Genomic DNA, 13,105 nt, shown 5'->3' on the forward strand with positions numbered 1-13,105 from the left:
CAGTCATCCATAGCTGTGGATAGTACATGAGAGGTTACTGATTAGACAAGGGTGAGCCTCACACAGGGGCGGGGACAGCCATTGTCAGGCCATAGGAGCAGGTAATGCAAAGGCACAATGTCTCAGGATACCATAGATGGATGTATCCTGACTGTGTGTTTTTAAAGAAACTACTACCTTGCCTTCTTGGCCTCTGTGGCCTTCTGTACCTTTGGAAACACATCCAGTGACACCACACTGGTAAAGCAGGTCAGTGGCTCTTTGTGCTCCGTTTTCTGAAAGAGTGTAGGAACATTCATTTTGGGGACAAAATTCTTATAACATTGGGAAAATGAGCAATCTGAACACAATGAACTACTTGACAATTTAATCCGAGGAGGATTCGTCTGCCAGCAAGAGATCTGGACCCCTTCTCAGCTCAAAGGGAAGTTGGGAATCATTAGGCACGGAGGACTTAAATTCTCTGTTTGATCATCATACAGTTTGTTTTCAGTCGTCTTGTATGGCCACATTAGACAGGAATTGATTCTATTTAAAAAGACTAAGGATGGGTTGACTGTTGGTAAAAACAGAACCAAGCAGGTTTTTTTTTTTTTTTTAACATCTTTATTGGGGTATAATTGCTTTACAATGGTGTGTTAGTTTCTGCTTTATAACAAAGTGAATCAGCTATACATATACATATGTTCCCATATCTCTTCCCTCTTGCGTCTCCCTCCCTCCCACCCTCCCTATCCCACCCCTCCAGGCGGTCACAAAGCACCGAGCCGATATCCCTGTGCCATGCGGCTGCTTCCCACTAGCTATCTACCTTACCTTTGTTGGTGTATATATGTCCATGCCTCTCTCTCGCCCTGTCACAGCTCACCCTTCCCCCTCCCCATATCCTCAAGTCCCCAAGCAGGTTTTTATAAAACATACTTTTCCAAATCTTGGTGTCTAATACCATTTTCCAATGAAAGGAACCAAAGCTCCTTGGAGAAATGGCAGATTTTAGGACTGGGGCAGGAAATTTCTAAGATGAGCCTAGAGCGTTTGTAGTGCCAGAAAGTAATAAGGAAGTGCTCCAAAAGCCAAACAATAAAAACAGAATGATGAGTATATGCCAGAGAGACACAGGAATCAACTGGCTATTGGCTCCCAATGGCCAACCTGGAATAATTTGAATAACAAAATTAAGTAACATTGGATTGCAACCCAAAGTATAAAGTAAATATCCACGATATATGTAAACGGCAGTGGGTGGTAGGGGGGAGTAGACAAATCTCCCATGCAGAAGAATTCCAAATAATGTATGTAGCTACTGTGCCCTAAAGGAGGTGGAGCGTAACTCCCACTGCTTAGCTGTGGGCTGTGGGCTGTGTGACTTCCTTCCAAAGAATACAGTATGGAAAGCGAGGAAAAAAAAAAGAGTAACGTTACAGTGGGGAAAATTGACAGTTATCACCTCAGCCAGGTGATCAAGGTTAGATCAAGGTTAGCGGCAACAATGATTAAGTCATGTGATGTGATGAGAATGGCACTTCCTCCTCAGAACCCATAAATCCCACTCTAATGAGAAGATATCTGTTGTCAACACCTATATTTCCCCTCGGGAGAATTAATTGTGTTAAATAATTTGTGTTAAACATTACCATATCTCTTTCAAGCTGCTCATGTCCCTAAGAGGAATAACACATCTGGTGTGAAAGGGCTTACAAGGTTTGCTATGCAGGGGAAACAGCACACCAGAGCCTTGGAACCTTTGTGTCAAAGGTTTGGAGGTGGAGAAAAGCGTTCCTAGAGGAGGGTGATGCCCCACTGCTTACTTCCCAAATCCACCTACACCTACCAAGGGATGGCCCTGTGCTGTTTATCGAGGAAGTTAGTATCTTATATCCCCTGCTAATCTAAGTATCCATGCAGTTTGGATTTATCTAAGTTGTACAAATGAAATGTAGGTCAAAAGCATTTTTACAGATTTTCAGGATACAGACTAATCTTTACCCAAGCAGCTAGGTCTCTGGAACTTGACTTTTATGAAGAGGAATGCTAGCTGACCTACCAAGACTTCATTTAAAGGATTCAACTTTTTAATTCCTTTTTTTCCCTGCCTCTCAGGAATTACTACCTTAACATCTTTTATGCCAACTGAAAACCCCAGTGTTTCTGCAGTTGGCATGTGCTGCAGCAGAGCATGAGGGCTTTGGCTCAATCCCCCCTCTGCTGCATTTCCCAGTTTTTTTTCCTTTCCAGTGCAGGATTTCCCCAAAGCTGTATGAGTTCAGCTAGTTTTAATAGGTGTTAAGTGGGGAAAAAAAATGGCTTCATGCACAGATGGGTTTAGGAAATAAACCCTTGGTACCTGCGGCTTCCACATCTGCATATTCAACCAACCATGGATCGAAAATAATCAAAAAAATTTCAGAAAGTTTCGAAAAGCAAAACTTGAATTTGCTGCACACTGGCAACTATTTACATAGCATTTATATTGTATAAGGTATTATAAATAATCTAAAGATGATTTGAAGTATATGGGAGGATATGCTGTAGGTTATATGCAAATACTATGCCATTTTATGTCAGGAACTTGAGCATCTGTGGATTTTGATATCTGTACGTGTCCTGGAACCAATCCTCTGTGGGTACTGAAGGATAGCCGTACAGAGTTAAGCCAAGTTAAGCAAGTTTCTTTACCACAGGACTTTTCAGAGGCTTGACTTCCCTGATGTGCACTGTGAGTCTCTTAAGACTGTGTATGGTATGGCTCATCTCCAAACCCCCGTGAAACCTGCCTCGTTGTAGTGTCTTTGGAGTCTGGTGCTCAGGGATCAGTGCTTGGAGGTGCATACTTGAAAAACACTGTTTTACACTAATTTTTTTCAATTGCTTTGCCGTCATCAGACTTGTCTTATGTCCATAAGTCATCTGTACCATAATTTACACACTATTAAATTTTTCCTCCATATGATTCCCCTCCTCCCAATATATATACGTTTGTAATTTTTAAAATAGCATAGTTGAACCTCTGTAGAACTTAGGGTTTTATTTTAGTCACATCATCTCCTGTATTGGCATTGGTGAATTGTCACTCACCTATGCATATTAAGAGGCATAAGCAAATTGCTGCTGAATCCAGAGGTAGAGCAAATCACCTCAAATGATTATGTAAAAAATCCAATTTGGGTCTTACTTAAAAAAAAAAAATTATTTATTTATTTGGTTGCACCAGGTCTTAGTTGTGGCAGGCAGGCTCCTTAGTTGCAGCACACCGGCTCCTTAGTTGTGGCATGTGAACTTTTAGTTGCAGCATGCATGTGGGGTCCAGTTCCCCAGCGAGGGATCGAACCCAGGCCCCCTGCATTGGGATCGAGGAGTCCCATCAACTGCGCCACCAGGGAGGTCCCCTAATTTGGGTCTTATCATTGCTTTCTTGTGGCAGTCCCACTATGTAGACTTACTTTAATAGGAAAAAAAAAAAACCTTCAAAAGATTAATGCACTTGCTAAGATATTTTCTTTCTATCATCGTAGAGCTTCTTACTGTTGAGGAGAAAACAGTAAATTTCAAGTCACCTAGTTTATATGGTATCAGTTTTTATATGTAACAGTACCTGGTAGAGAAGTAGATACAATTAAGCAAAATATCCTGCTTTTCCTAAGAAGGAAAAACACTAGAGATCATTTCCAATTTAAGTCTGAATAATGTAAAAAGAGGTTTTGCAAGAGCTGCTGAGAAGACCCTGAAACAATGGCAGTTATCTCTCTACTGTGGTCTAAACTGCCCATGATAGGGTCATCTGGGACATGGTACAAATCAATTCTCTTCCTGTGGTTCAAGGGTATTAATTTTCTTAGGCCTTCAAAATGTTGTTTACCAAAAATATAAGCCACAGCACTAATAAACTCATTTGAGGTCTTTAGATAGTTTTGAATATTTTATTTATTAGCAACATAAACCAACAGATGTGTTTATTGTTGTAAAGTGTAAACATATTAGGGATGTGATGCTCATAAATACATTATCAGTCATTCTTTCTAATGTTTGTCAAAATGTTATTATTTGTTATGCAAAAAGGAGTGGGTGTCTGGCCCTGTGGCTAAAGTATAGGACACAAGGCAGTATTGGACAATAATTATTAAGTCAGTTAAGTAAATAAAGTGTAAAATCCCCTTACACTTTGGCTCTGGGGAGGGACTTGTCTTGGAGTGGGATCAAGACCTTTCAAAGGCTCTTGAAGAACAGGAAAATGTAGGGATTGAATTTTTGAGATGCTTTGCTTTCAACCCTGTAAGCCAGAATGCAGTTACTATATTAGTTAAATGTGGAAATAAATCAGTAGGTATTTATAGGGTAACCACTATGCCAAAGGACGGGTGCAGAGCAATAAACCCAGCTCTTCTAGTCTTCAGTGATTTTACAATTCATTTAGAGAGATGAGATGTAAACTCAGTGACAAAGTTCATTGCCAATGCTAGAATCAAAGACTGCTGAAGCACCTTGAGGTTTTCTTTCAGTAACTGCCTTTGAAAAGCATTATTGTTTCTGTTTTGATCCCAGTTGCCAAATTAGTAGTCCAAGCCAAAGGGCTGGGTCAGAAGAAGAAAGATCATGTGTGGAAGAGTTTTGGGGAGGACAAATGTGATTCTACTAGCTGCCATAGTTTAGAATCATAACATTACTTCCTGAAAAAGCTGAAAATTTGAACCTTGCTCAAAATATCGGCATAGGAGGTAATAAAATATAGTGAGTAAATATCAGGCCTTCAAGTCTAAATTAAGTGGCATTTGTGGCAGGTTATTTGAGTCTCTGATCTTCACTTTATTCATCATTAAAACAGGGATAGTGAAAATATAACACAACTATAATAACTACCAACGGAGTTTCTATAAGAATAAAATCAGATGATACTTAAAACTAAGACCACTTTACACTATGCTAGTATGTACTTGGTAAAGTCTCACTAAACATCACCTGCTATAAGAATTACTGTAACAACACCTGTGGAATCTTATTTGGGGCCAGGAATAAAGTTTACAGAATAGGGAATAGAAACATATAGTTAAAGGACCTAATTTCTAATTTTTAAATATGAAATATTCTTTTGGCATTTATGCTAACTATCCACAACTACCTAGAGTGTTCCGAGATGTTAGAGGAGCTCTCTAAGTAAGAGGGAACTTGGAATATTCAACACATCAAGATATGAGAGAGGAATTAACTGGTGATGGTCTTATTAGGTGGCCCCAGACAGGGGCCACAAAGGGGACTGGCAGATCTTGTTGGTTGGTGCACGTTGAAAGCCCAGCAGCTTGGGTTGAAAGATCAGTGATGATAAGCAAGTTTGTTTTGTTCCAACCTACCCACAAGGACACTCATTACCAGATATAATCATGCTTGTCAAAAGCAGTTACTGAAAACCCTCTGCTGCTTCAGCATAATCAGAACGACAAAAGTTGCAGGATGGTTTTCCTTGTGAGAGGCGTCCATGCAGAATGCTAATTAGGTGAAGTAAAAGGAATATGGATCAGCAGCTGACAGATGCATTTCTTTCTAGTGAGTGAACATGAGAAAGGAAATAGGAAGAGGAAGGATGTGACTTACCTGTGTTATGGTTCATGATGTGATACTCTATATTGATTTCAGGCTTTTAGTTCTTCTCATCTGCTGGTTTTGTAAAGAGATGCTGGGAAGAACCACAGCAGAGAGAAAGCTGGGTTTTCCCTCTGTAATGTTAGAGGTGCTGTCATTTGGAAATATCTTAGTACAAAGAAAAAATGAACTTAGAGCCCAGTGCCAGTTGTTATCATACAACTCCTGGAAAGAAATCTATCTAAAAATAAAGGTTGGAGTCTTTTTTTTTTTTTTGCCCACTTCTGCTTTCTTTTGGGTGACCTCAAATGGAACTCGAATCCAGTGGCAAATGGGCCCAACAACTAAGATCCAGCCTCCTTGGAGTCACTCTGTATCTTTGCTTTTATTTCCTTCCAAACATTCAGTTTGTAAGAGAAATCTCAACATTTATCCAGAAAATCTCACATGGCTGTTGTCTAGGTGACCATGACAGAGGGCTTCCTGCCTGTAAGGCACAAATGTAAACTCTTCACAAGCAGAGCTTCATATAATTCTCATAGCATGCTGAGAGGTCAGTCTTATTACTCTCATGAGTACCTATGTGAGAGATGAGAAAAAGTAGCACAGTGAGGCTGTGTGTGTGGCCTGAGGCCACACAGCTCCTAAGAGGTAGAGCCAGGTTTCAACCCTCGGCCATGGGTCTCCAGAGTCTATAGTCTAAGAAAGCATATTAACCACAAAGGGGCTTTGGGACAGCTTTGAGATGAAGACATGGCCTGCAGGAGAAGGTCTGAGCCAACTGGGCACTACGGAGACCCAGCTGGCATGCCCAACTCTTAATTACTTGTGAGATACCGTAGGCTGATATACCACCTGTGTGCTGCTCAAGTGACTGTTTTGGAGGTGGGAGGTGGATGGAGTGGGTGGCAGGTGGCAATATCTAGAAAGCTCCTGTGTGGGCCAGTGATTAAGAGGTTGGCCTCTGGAGACCATGCAGCCAGCTTCTAATGCTCAGTGTTGGTGGTGGTAGCTGGTCAGTAATTCCAACACTTGCTTCCAGCGTGACCTTGGGGAAGTTGCGTCAACTTCCTAAGCCTCAGTTCCTCCACCTAAAATATGATGATGATAAGAATACCTGTGAATGGGAATTCCCTGGCAGTCGAGTGGTTAGGAGTCCATGCTCTCACTGCTGAGGGCCCGGGTTCAGTCCCTGGTCGGGGAACTAAAATACCAGAAGCTGTGTGGCATCTCTAAAAACCCCCAAAAAACCCTATGAAATAGGGCTGCCGTGAGGATTAGCGAGAGAAAAATAAGTAAAAGCTTTAACATAGGGCCTGGAACATAAGTTTGCAATCCATGGTGGAGGTGATTGCTTTTGTTTGGTTGTTGTTCCTGGGGCAAGGGGAGGAGTTCTGAAGATAACTGACAGTAAATAAAGCACCTTCCACCAACTGTCAACATATGGAACTGCTCTGGGGAAAATATTTTTTCCTAACATCAGAGATACTGGAGGAGATTGGGGTCTGGGTGAATTGCAGTCAAAGTTAGTCTGAACCCCAATTTCAGATTGTAAACCAGGTGCCCTCTGTTTCCAAATCTTCCCCAAGATTGTGCCTTCTGCCTCCAGTTCCTCTGTTCTATAGCTCAGCAGTGCTTTTCCCTTCATCCCGTGCCCTTGTGGACACCTGGAAACCCAAGGCTGCTGAGAGCATGGGTTCCCTACCTGGGAAGAGTTGAGACCTAGGGAGCCGTCAGGTGCTTGACAAATGCCAGGTGATGCCAGAAGAATCTGGTCCAAAAATGGAATGGGTTCTCTTGATTATATTCAGTGTTTAGTCTTCTATTGTAAGTTCACATGGTTCTATCTTATTTTCAGCACTCTTTTTTTTTTTTTTTTTTGAGTCCTTGATTTTTCAATGCTTTCTTGTTCCAAAAGCCAAGGTGTTGACCCATCTCCACAGCCTGGAAGCCATGTTTGGGTTAGAACAAAATGGAAGGCTTGGGGATTGTTCGTATTGCACAAGGAGCTTGTGTATGTCTTTTCTGTTGCTGTGCAAATGATAGTATTTTCTTCAGTACACTCATGCCTCAGGTCAGAGAAGCAATTGATAGTTCTCCTTAAAAATGATTAATAAATTAGAATCAAAAGGGGAAAAACAAACAAAACCAAAACAAAACATCTCCCACACATATAAAGCACCCCTTGAGGAGGTGGGGCCTTGGAAGTTGTAGATTATCTGGCAGAAAGTTCTTGAGCTCTGACTCGGCTTTGCCACCTTTTAGCAGTGTGACTGTGGACAAGTCACTGATCCTTCTGAGTGGCATTTTCCTTAGCTCTAAGTATGGATCATAATGCCTGCCCAGCCTTCCTCACTGCATTCATAAAGAGACTGAAACAGGCATGTATCTGAAGGCATATATATATGATACTTTATGATTTCATATTTATACTTTCAATTAAAATATGGGACCACAGAGTTTTTAGCTTCTGATATATCATATCTGTATCTCTGTCTTTCATATCAAGAAACTTAGTTCTAAGGACTTAGGGATGATAGAATTAGAATATCTCATAACTTATAATAAGTCATTTGCTTGGTCTCACATTATATATAAAACAACTCAGACTAATATTATCACCATGAATATGATTATTCAAAATACTTAAAACACTTATTTTGCATTTGTTTTTCCCATTCTCTCTATTAAAGTTTTTTTTATCATATCTACATTTTGAAGCATGTAGCCATTATATACTATCACTTTTAATCTTAATTTAGTCTTTTTTAAAAAATAAATAAATTTATTTATCTTTGGCTGTGTTGGGTCTTCGTTGCTGCACGCGGGCCATCTCTCTAGTTGTGGCGAGCTGGGTCTGCTCTTCGCTGCAGTGCACAGGCTTCTCATTGCGGTGGCCTCTCCCGTTGTGGAGCACGGGCTCTAGGTGCACGGGCCTCAGCAGTTGTGGCACACGAGCTCAGTAGTTGTGGCTCACGGGCCCTAGAACGCAAGCTCAGTAGTTGTGGCGCATGGGCCCAGTTGCTCTGCGGCATGTGGGATCTTCCCAGACCAGAGCTCAAACCCATGTCCCCTACATGGGCAGGTGGATTCTTAACCATTGCGCCACCAGGGAAGTCCCTGTATTTCTTAAATAATAAGATTTGAAAGTCAAAATTACTCCTTGGTTCATGGGCTGGATGTTGTATTAGCAGGCATGAAAACAACATTAATCTCAAGGTGGATTCCCAACCACTGCGCCACCAGGGAAGCCCTTAATTTAGTCTTAATTTCTCAAAAATCTATTTAATCTTCACCACCAGTCCTAATCTCTGCTCAATAGCCATTTGATTGTCTGAAGCTTATTCTCTAGTATATTCCTCAGAAATGCGTCAAGGGAACCATATTCCCTGAGTTCCTATGTATTGCCTGGGTCCCTTATACTTGAAAATAATTTTGCTGAGTATAAAATCCTTTAGCTCATATTTTAGTTCTTTGAGTAGTTTAAATATGTTACTCTATTTTCTTTTGCAAAAATTGTTACTTTCAAAGTCTGGTTATAATATTTTTTTCCCTTATAAGTCACTGGTTTTTGTTTCTCAGATGCTCAGAGAATTTTTTCTTTTTCTCCTTAAGGTTTAGTGATAAAAGTGGATGGCGGGGCTTCCCTGGTGGCACAGTGGTTGAAAGTCCGCCTGCTGATGCAGGGGACACGGGTTCGTGCCCCGGTCCGGGAAGATCCCACATGCCGCGGATCGGCTGGGCCCGTGAGCCACGGCCGCTGAGCCTGCGCGTCTGGAGCCTGTGCTCCGCAACGGGAGAGGCCACAACAGTGAGAGGCCCGCGTACCGCAAAAAAAAAAAAAAAGTGGATGGTGGGGTAGAAGTAGAGCCAGAATATCTCAGAAAGCAACCAATATATTTTTAAACACTACATGAAAACAACAGAAGAGGGAGCTGTGAAGTTAGAAAAGCTATTGTGAACTATACTTTCCCCTAAAAGTTTAGGAAGATTAATTTCATATAGATATAAACCATAGAAAAGGATGGAGGTAAAATCCTTTACAGAGACAAAATAAGATAAAAAGAATAAGGAGCAGAATAACACCTCTGCACACAACACACCAAATAGACATGCTCACAAAACAGATTAGAACTGTATCTTATTATTCTTAAAATGCACCAAAATGCATTAAGAAAGAGATAAAAGATATGAGAGAACAATGTAACCAAAATAGAAAAATCTATGAAATGAGGTGACAGAAGTGAGGAAGGCATTGGAAATAAAAAGGAAATGTATTAGAAGTAAAGATTAAACTAGTAGGAACACAAGAGCACACACTCATGACTGTTAATGCCTTAAAAGAAATAGAAGGTGAAAATTAGGAACATTTAAAACAGAAAAAATAGAAAAAAGAATTCAAGAGGAAGGGACAAGTATTAAAGAGGAGCAAAGGAGATCTAACATATAACTAATAGGAACCCCTGAAAAAACTAGAGCAAGGAACAGAACTAACACTAAATCTATAATTCAAGATAAATTACCTGAAATGAGAAAGATTTGAAATTCCACATTGGGACCTCATATCTGCGAAGAGTGGCCTGCTATGACCAGCACCCAAGACAGACTCTGATGTCTTGTTCGATCATTGCTTATATCTGCCATGCCCATAACTGGGCCTGGTGCGTAGTTGGTGCTCAGACTGTTGGCCAAATGCATTCATGTTTGGTGAATAAATAAAAGATTCTCTAAAATGCCTAGAAAATGTAATAATCTTATTTTCCTTAACTATTACTTGCTGAATATTACCCTGGATGAGACTGAGAATATTATCAGAAGCTGTTACACACTGAATTGTGTCCCCCCTCCAATCCACAGGTTGAACCCCTAAGCCTCAATGTGACTGTGTTTCAAGATAGGGCCTTTAAGGAGGTAGTTAAGATTAAATGAGGGCATCAGTCCTAATCCAATAGGACCGATATCCTTATAAGGAGAGGAAAAGACACCAGGGATGCACAGGCACAGAGAAAACACCATGTGAGGACACAGTGAGAAGTGGCCATAGGTAAGCCAAAGAGAGAGCCTCACTAGAAACCCACTCTGCTGGCACCTTGATCTTGGACTTCCAGCCTCCAGAACTGTTAGAAAATAAATTCCTGTTGTTTCAGCCATTCAGTCTGTGATATTTTTTTTAGGACAACCCTAGCTGACTAATACAAAGTTTAAGGTTTGTGTCACCCCATCAAGTAAAGAGACACCACCAGCTAAGGTGTTTGCTGAAGGTGAAAGGGATACAGCATAGGTAGTGGAGGAAGGTAGTTATAAATACCAACTATGATCCTGTGACTGGTTACAGAAATGAGGACCATAATTGTCCTGAGAATTTCCTCCTTATTTTCTTACGAATGTGTGTGTGTATAGCAAATATCTTTGTTTTCTTTCCTCTTGTTTTCCCCTTGTCATGTTGCATAAGAGGTATTGGCATTTATATCATAGTATTTTAGTATTGTTAACTGTATATCATGGTACAACTCTTCAGTGCAAGGCAGTATTCTTGTATTTTGGAATTAAGAGATAACAAGTATATTTGCATAATCAACTTAATTTGAAACCATAGATTATTTAGGATGGAATAAGGTGACCAATCCAGGATTTTTTGTGCAAGCATTATTACTGCTATCTGCCACTGTTTATTTAGAATGCGTAGACCGTGGCATTCTCACTCACTAGTGAGAATGAGTGTAAATCTCAAATGTTAACCTATTTTGGTCCCCTCTACACTGATCCCATCTGGTCCAGCTCTGATGGCAATTTCAGAAATGGAGTAGCGATTTTGCCTCTCTGAGCAGTGTTCGCCTTGCGTCTGCTCCAGCCCTTGAAATCTCTTATCTTTCTCTTAAATCCAAGTGAATGCTATTTCTTTGCAACATAGGTATGGCACTGATATGGAGCAGAATTAGTATTAAGTGACCTGGCTCCAAGGAGCTAGTTAGATAAATATCAAAATGGTATTGTCATAAAATAATTTCATTTATAAGGCAAAACAGCAGTGTGAAATTTGAGGACCCGCTGAGTTATAGCGAGGCCCTGGTGTTTTACTGTTCAAGCTCTCCTGTTGAACTCTGCTTGGTTCCAGTATTTATGTACTGTCTATTAGCAGCTTTTGAAATTTTTTATTCATGCAGTAATCTCTCCAGAGATTCTCCTTAATTGGGATCCCAAGATACATCTATGTAAAGTGCCTGGATCCCAGTATTTCGATTTCTGTTTTTGCAAAGCTGCCTTTTGGGCATGATCTTTTCATTTCTTAAAAAGAATTCCCTTTTGCTAAAGGACAAGCAGATCCTTGCAGAAAAATCCTCTGCTTTTTTGCAGGATGGTCTGGTGATGAGATTGTCAGAAAACTAGCCCTGGATTTAGGTTGAGCCTCTGGTATTGGATACTACACTAAAAATTATTTGAGAATAACTTAATCATAATATGGGTATACATAGACTTACTAGTAGATAACGTCAGCCCCGCCTATTACAGAAATGTGATGGGAGCATGGGATCAACTGTGTGGTCAAGGGCGGTGGTGGGCTGGTATCTTGGCTGTCTCATGTCTGCTAGGTTTTATTTTTACTCTTTCTTTCCTTTGTCTTAGAAGTGTTTTAGGGGCTTCTGTAAAGACTTACCTGGCTAGAGACTATGTCATTAGGACTTGGCTACAATTCCTTAAAGTTAAACATTTTTCTCTCTGGGAGTCCTGCACACTCTGCACCAGGAGTTTTATTGTCGCTCTACTCTTTCTGGTGTTTTCTGTGCAGGCTGCCCAGCCTGGGACACAGAGCTGCCTTTCTCTGTTCTCTGCTCTGTTCTCATGGGACCAGGCATTTGCCACCTGTCCCCTGCTATATGTCAGTGGCCCCCCAGCTCATTTATGCCAGGGATGTGAGTGACACTTCCTGTATCTCCCATCCTAGAGCCTGCTATTGACCAAGGGCTCCATGAGAGGGCTGTTGAGTTGGAGAAATCTGGGAGTAACCGGGAGAGCAGAGCCAACAAGAGGACTAGGACCTAAGAAAACACAGTGGATTAATTCCAGGCATCCTGGTTCTTATGTTAAATCCTTTCCTGGCCTCAGCAACCTGTCCTCATTTCCTGAGACTTGGTTGGCCATTCTAGAGTCACACAACTTTTGCCTTTTCTTTGAGCCTGTGTTTTCCACTGGTCTTTGAAGGTCAGGGCTTGATTTAATACCCTCACTGAATCATTTTGTGCCCCTCTTGTTTATACGCGGCTCTGGTATCGGACCTTTAACATGAAAGATTCAAACTGCCCTGAGTTTGACCAGCTCTCTCAGGTACTCTTGCTCAGAGAACCTTCGTGTTGGTATGACGTTTTGAAATACAGTAACTCTGTGTTCTTAAGGTGTTTCTTGGCTCCGCTCAACAAGCCTTGTGTGTTAATTCTTTTGAGAGTTAAGAGGTTATGGCTGCGTTTCTTTATTCCTGTTATCCCATGTTTTGATTTGGAGGAAATATTTGTGAGTTTGTGTATGTGTGTGGCCTTTG

General features: G+C 41.0%; 1 protein-coding gene across 1 annotated transcript in view; it reads left to right on the forward strand.

Moving 5' to 3' along the window:
• The window catches only part of CACNA2D3 (calcium voltage-gated channel auxiliary subunit alpha2delta 3), a 787,629-nt gene that overhangs the window by 101,238 nt on the left and 673,286 nt on the right, over window positions 1-13,105 (forward strand). The window lies entirely within an intron of this gene.

Source organism: Stenella coeruleoalba (assembly GCF_951394435.1).
Source record: "Stenella coeruleoalba genome assembly, chromosome: 10".
Lineage (NCBI taxonomy): Eukaryota > Metazoa > Chordata > Mammalia > Artiodactyla > Delphinidae > Stenella > Stenella coeruleoalba.